The sequence below is a fragment of the Cupressus sempervirens genome, chromosome 8 (genome assembly GCF_028749045.1).
Source record: "Cupressus sempervirens isolate cs-2001-9-10 chromosome 8, ASM2874904v1, whole genome shotgun sequence".
Lineage (NCBI taxonomy): Eukaryota > Viridiplantae > Streptophyta > Pinopsida > Cupressales > Cupressaceae > Cupressus > Cupressus sempervirens.
In genome coordinates, this window is record NC_143125.1 from 148293547 (window position 1) to 148300815 (window position 7269).

Below are 7269 nucleotides of genomic sequence, written 5' to 3' on the forward strand. Positions count from 1 at the left end.
TTTTTCTTCAATGAAACACTCAAAGGTACCACACATCTTCATGGGGAATGATAGTAAAATGGAAGTTGAAGGAAAAGGAAATGTGGAGATGGAAAATGGAGAGTTTCAGGAGGTTCTCTATGTTCCAAACCTAGGTTTGAATCTCCTTTCAATCTACCAAATCACTCACCTTGGAGATGGACATAGAGTTGAGTTCCTTCATGACTCAGTAAAGGTGCACAATCTTAAAGACAATTCCTTGGTTGCAGTGGGGAAAGTGAATGATCACAAGAGGTTGTACTCTTTCTCACATTTTGTACCCAAGTCTTCTTCAAAAACCTTGTTATGTCAATCCAATTCAAACATGCAATTATGGCATGAGCGGTATGGTTATCTTGACTATTGCTATCTTCAACAACTTTGCACATACCAAATGGTGAAAGGTCTACCTCAAATCAACTTTTCTAAGGGTGAGTGTTTAACAGATTCAGTGGATATGCATCTAGAGGGGAAGTTACAGAGAGGGAAGTCTTCAAGAGCAACAAGTTTTCTTTAGATGGTTCACATGGTATTATCAATTCCTTTTGCATTCAACCAGGGTCACTACATACTTACCTTTGTTGATGACTTTTTAAGGTTCACTTTGGTCTACTTTCTGCATAACAAGAATGAAGTGTTGGACACATTTCTAGACTTCAAGGCTCATGTAGAACAAAAATCCAGGAAAGCCATCAAAGTACTCCGAATGGACAATGGAAACATGGATGTGAACAGAAGACTTAAGGACTTTTGCAGACATGAGGGACTTGATCTTCAGACTCCATCAGCATTCAGTTTGCATAAGATAGATGTTGCAGCTTTGGGGATCCAAACTCTTAAGTCTATGGCAAGTTGCATGATTCATGCTAAGTCTCTAGATCCATCATTAGAAGTCAAAGCAATCTCCAGTGCCACTCACATTCTTAATCATTCTCCTCATCCAACCTTAGATGGAAAAACTCCTTTTGAGGCATGGTGTGGAAAAAAACCTATTGTGACACACTTCAGAGTCTTCGGTTGTCCTGCATGGGCAAAGAGATCTTCTAGGGGATGCAAGGCACAAACATCTCAACCTTGTACCTTCATTAGTTATGAAGACGGTGTGAAGGCATATAGACTTCTAGATCAAAGACTCATCAAATTTTTGTGGAGAAGGAAGTACATTTTGAGGAAGGTTCACCCAACTTGTCCTCTACTCCTCTTCGCACATCATATAGTGTGGATACTATAGTGATTCTAGCAATAGTACTTCAATAGATTCAAACATGTGGGGTTCTATTGACAGTTCTAGTGAGAGGTTAGTTCTTCAGTTCAGTCCACATGCATACATAGCCACAATGATGGGTCCAGAACAATAGGGTACTTCCAGTCTTCCAGATACAGGTTCAGTGATAGATTTGGGGATAATTTTGATGATCTGCCTCTTCTTCTTGATGCAAAGTTACCTTCTTTAGTTGTCATGAGGGTTTCAAACTCTCTTGTTCATTCTCTACATGATCTATCCTCACAGGTTGAAGTGATTGTGGATACTTATGATTAGTAGTTACAACAGGGTTCTTCATAAATTGTAGAGACATACAGTTCTTTGGGACATGTTCTTCAGTCAGTTGAGCAGGTTTCAGAGACATCACTTATCCATGGGATTCTTTCCACACACAGCGGAAGCGTCTCATTTGTACCCTTGGAATTATTTCTTCCTAACAGGAGGAACACCATTTTGCAGTCTTGGATCAACTTCTTCATTGGAGCAGTCACTATTCAGCATTTTCCTTTGGGGGGGAACCCATTCTATCTCTCTTCCTCTTGTCATCATTCTCTTATGTATATACTAGATGTATGTTGTAATGGGGGGGGGGGGTCTTGATTACTCCATCCATCCATGCATCCCTTTTATCTCTCTTTTTGGGGGAGGGTTTTTCCCATGAGGTTTTCCCTCTTTCCCCACTTTATGGGAGATTGCATATCATTATGTACATGGGTACCTAACATGGCCTAGTAGCCGGGACCCATAATGCATTACATCCTAGATTTTGTAAGCTTAAGGGCATTCCCCTAAGTTGCACTTAAGGGGGGGTGTTGGTGCAAATAAGTATTTACTTATTACACTTACTTAAGTTTTACTTAGGTTAATGCATTATTTAATTATTTTGCATTATTTAATTATTATTTTAGGTGAGACACTTAGGAGTTTGTGAACTCTCATTGAGTTATGTAACTCTAATTAGGCACATGGTGTCTACAACATAGGAATATGCATCATTCACTCAGTTGTCATGATGACAACATAGTTATCCAGACTCCTCATTTAGCACATGTTGTCTACACCACTGATTTACATGCTGCACCATTGTAAGCTTATCCTCACATTATCGCACTTAATCCCATGCTCAATGGAGGATAACCCATATCTGGTGGACATGTGCTTGGTTATATGACATATCATGATGCTAACTTCTATGCATTCTAGAAGCTCTTCTAAGGCCTTTATATTCAGGCACTCCTAGTGTATTGTCAACCAGTTATTGAATAAATATCATCATTTTGATCAGACTCTGTCTATTTTGGTCTACTATGTGCATGTGTTGAGTTTTTTAGTTCTTGGGTGAATTCTGGCCTAAGCCAAATTCTTACAAAATTAAATAAATATTATCACATTCCAAATCTAAACTTATGACTTTTATCTTCAAATTTAATTATTTTATTTAATTAATTTTCCAATTAATTAAATAAAATTAAATATTAAAATATCATATTAATTTTCCATTAAATTAAACCATTAATTACATCTTTTAATTAGGCTTAATTAATAGAAAATACACTAAAGACTCATAAAGTAAAATACAAAAATCCATCATAGCAAAACACATACAAAATAAAACCAGAAGGGTTAATATCATGAATTATATCATCCGACATATTTGAAGGGTACTTGACTTAGATACTTGTCCTAATTTTTAGTTAGGACAAATGGCTTAAAGGGTTGGGATTTGGACTTGAGAATTTATCTCCCCTCTCTTACCAATGAGATAATGCAATAGGGTATGCTTATCCTAGAAATTCAAGGAAGTCAATACCCGGTACCTGCAACCTGCATAAAATCCATGCATGTACAAGCACAATACATACTAAGCTAAACAGGCAATGGCAGGAAGTGGTGCATCATGTAGATCCCAACTAGCAGGTGACTACGACTCCCTTCCTTAACCACATCAGAAATGCCATATAGAAAGGAAACAAACATGCACACCATACACATGCAAGTATGGGGTTAGTATCCATAAGAAGACATATGATAATAAATCAACTAACTAAACATCATTAATAACTATGAACACTGCAATAATCATCATGCATACATAAAATATAGAATACCAAATGATCTCATCATATAATAAACTAAATCTAAAACAATATTTGATAATTTCAAAATAATGTTACTAATTATCATCATCATAAAACTGTCCTAAAAGAGTTCGGTAACAATAGCAAAATGCGAACTAGGATAGGCACTACATTTTGTGTGATATACATATATACATATATATATGTATATATATATATGTATATATATATATATATGTATATATATATATATATATATATGTATATATATATATATATATATATATATATATGTATGTATATATGTATATATATATATATATATATATATATATATATATATATGTATGTATGTATGTATGTATGTATGTATGTATGTATGTATGTATATATATATATATATATATATATATATATGTATACACATATATGTATATATCTATATATATATGTATACATTTATATATATGTATATATGTATACATCTATATATATATACATCTATATATATACATGTGTACATATATATGTACACATGTATACATATATATATACATGTATACATATATAGATATATATATTTATGTATGTATGTATGTACACACACACACACACACACACACACACACACACATATATATATATATAAAGGGACTTTATAGGAAAATGGGTTATCAAGATAAGGTTAGTCCAATTCAAATCAATTGAAAAGAAATAAAGATGGACTTTATTATTGTTTTTATTAAAATACTAAGTAAATAATAATGTTTACTTTCTCCCAAACAAGAAGAAAAGTTTGAATTGTAAGTTTGAAATTAGCAATTCAAGTGATAATTGTTTTGATAGTTAAATAATGTAGTGCTTATTTAGTTTTTTAAATTGATGTTTATGTTATTAATTCATTTTTATTATTGTATTTAAACCTTTTAGTATTTGATGTGATGCATATTTCTTTATCAATGATATTAGTTTTTGTAAATCTTGATATTTAGTAATTTATGAGTAGAAGATACATAAGTGTTGGTCAACCTTTAGTGAGTCCTGTTTAATTTTAGTAAATAATTGTATAGATAATGACTTAATTTTGGCTTATTTGTATGTTTCGTTCTTCTTGTAATATGTTAGTGTTATTAATCTCTAAAATTATGATTTGTCAAGTGAGTTTAAGTATAATTGTAATTGTCAAAGTGCACTTCAAGTAATGAGAAAGTTCATATATAATAGGCACCTAGATGGTGCTAGTTTAGATTTTGTGTGATCTTTTAGATTAGTTAAGGAATTAATTCTATAAATTTCACTACATAGTTTTACCTTGCATCGTTTATCTCACTCAACGCTTTCATAACTTTTTTTCTCTTTTAATTTATTATTATTATATATGTGTGTGTGTGTGTACGCACGTGTATATGCATGCCTGCACACATGTATGTATATGTCTATACAAATGTTCCCCATAGATAGAAGAATTCAAAACAACAATGAGCCTAAAATCTCTAAACTCATTTTCCTTCAATTACACCTTGAAGAATTTAGTAATTGTAGGGTGTTGCTCTTATAATGTAACACAAGCACAACTTATGATTATGATTGAATGGAACTTTTGAATTTAGGATTAGGAAATCATGAGAGGTTGAATTAAAGATTTTGAGCTTGAAAGTGAAGATGGTGATGTAGATCAAGAAACATAGAAACTCTCATATTTAATAAGGAAAGAATAAATATATATTGTTCTATATATATATATATATATATATATATAGATCGGTAAATGGCCAAGGCCATGATATTAAATATTATTACTAATAACATATTTACAATAATGTTCCACCATTCAAACAAGCACTAGTAGGAAAGAATAGGGAAGGAAAACCTCCAGTCTAGAGCCTGGGACCTTAGTCCTATATTATTACATTATAAAAGGGGCATACTCTAGTCAAATATTCCTATCTATTACAATAAAATAGTTTATTACATTGGTGATCATATACATCACTTTGTGAAGCCATCCTCTTAAGGATACCAATATATCCTTTATTTAAGCATTGCACCTAAATGTGTTCATCCCTATTTGACTTGCCTTGCAATCAAATTGGTTAGTAATTAATGCTAAGATAAATTCCTATTAAACCAAAAGAATACATAAATCTTATGAATTGAAAAAAAGCGGCCACAGTTGCTGCCACGAAATCTCCTCTGTACATCAAGGTCTTAAACTAGAGAAGCCTTACCAAGCTGGTCATTAAAGAGTGATAGAGGATCAAAATGAATACAAGTCACTTGTAAAGCCAGTGCATGGATTTAAATATGAATGCTCAACTTTATATGCCAAACATGTAACAACTTTATCCAATATCATAAGCATCATAGGAAAACAAAAAATGAATCTATAACATTAACCACCATTCATTAAGAATTCCACTATTTCCACCAATATGCTAAAGACTCGATAAACACAACCCACCTTACTTCCAAATCATTAAAATCGAATTAAAGGATTCAAGAAGACTAAAAAAGTAAGCACATAACGTCTTTAATGAAACCCATTCAAGCCTTGTACTAGACATCCCAATAAACATTGATGGATCACTAACAAAGATAAACAAACCCATTTTGCATCATTCATTAGAACAAAACTAGGTCTAATCAGATTCTCAGAAGAGCCAATCAGAACTAATACCCTATTATCCTTTGATTTTGCTATAGATAATAGGGCATCCCCCTACACTCCTAAAGTCTTAATGAGTATTAGCCCATCTAAATTAAACCCAAACAAGCTGAGCAACCATATTAACCACCTATATTATTTCAATACACCCAACCATAAGCCATCCAAAAGGCCTTCCATAGATCATAACTCAAGAACCAAAGAAAATTTAGGGTTTGTCTCTATATATAATTGAAATAGGGCTCCTTGAGAACAAAATCACAAGTTAAGAAAGAACTGCATAATAGTTTACAATTTCCCAAGGTGTTTATTACCATTCAAGGCTTCAAATATGCATCATCATTCATTGTTCTACATACAGAGAATCCATGCAGTCAATAAAATTCTATGAAGTCTAATTTGAATATTGGTATAATAAAAAACATTCATTAGAAATGTTGTCATAACGATGCCTAAAGCAAACAAAAAACATATAAATAGAATCTTTAAAGTTATTTTTGCTCTGAATCTTGCCAATATTTAAAAGAACGAACCATAACATAAAAGAGTAGAGTTGCAAAAAAGAAAAGCCCTACAGACAACCATGACCATAAATAATCTAGAGAATTTGTAATAACTAATAAGCATATTATATTCAGAGTAATATATATACATTATGTTAAAATGAGATCTTAACTTCATACCAATAAGTTTTTTGGACTATTAGGCTATCAAATGATGTTTATGATAAGAGGAACTTAATATAACTATAAGCCCTAATGAGCATTATAGACCAGTATTGAAAATTGCCCATCAACTACTAAAGTATTAACCCTAAAAAGTAGAGTAGAACCCACAATGCCATCCAAAGCATCAACTTTACTTCTAGTAAACCATTATTACTTTTGGAATGTCATTAGGTTGTTTCACAAAATACTTTGGTGGAAATTCAAAGTCCACTTTAGCCCTACTAGTTTTTTTTGCATTTAGAGTACAGAAATTAAGGGCATCATGGTTATCAAATACCACCCCTGGTTGTATGTACGCATTGGATAGATGGAGGTAATTAATTAACCAATATTTTCTATCATCCGTGATAATCCCTCTCCAACAAAGTAGAAAATGTACAATGGCTTCCATTTTTGGCCACTCATGATAGAATGCAAGGCTTTCACGAATTACTAGTGATGGGCGCCGAAATGCAGTTTCTAAGTCTAGAGAACCCAAAGGTAGCTTCATATACATTTTTAACAAAGGAATCTGAA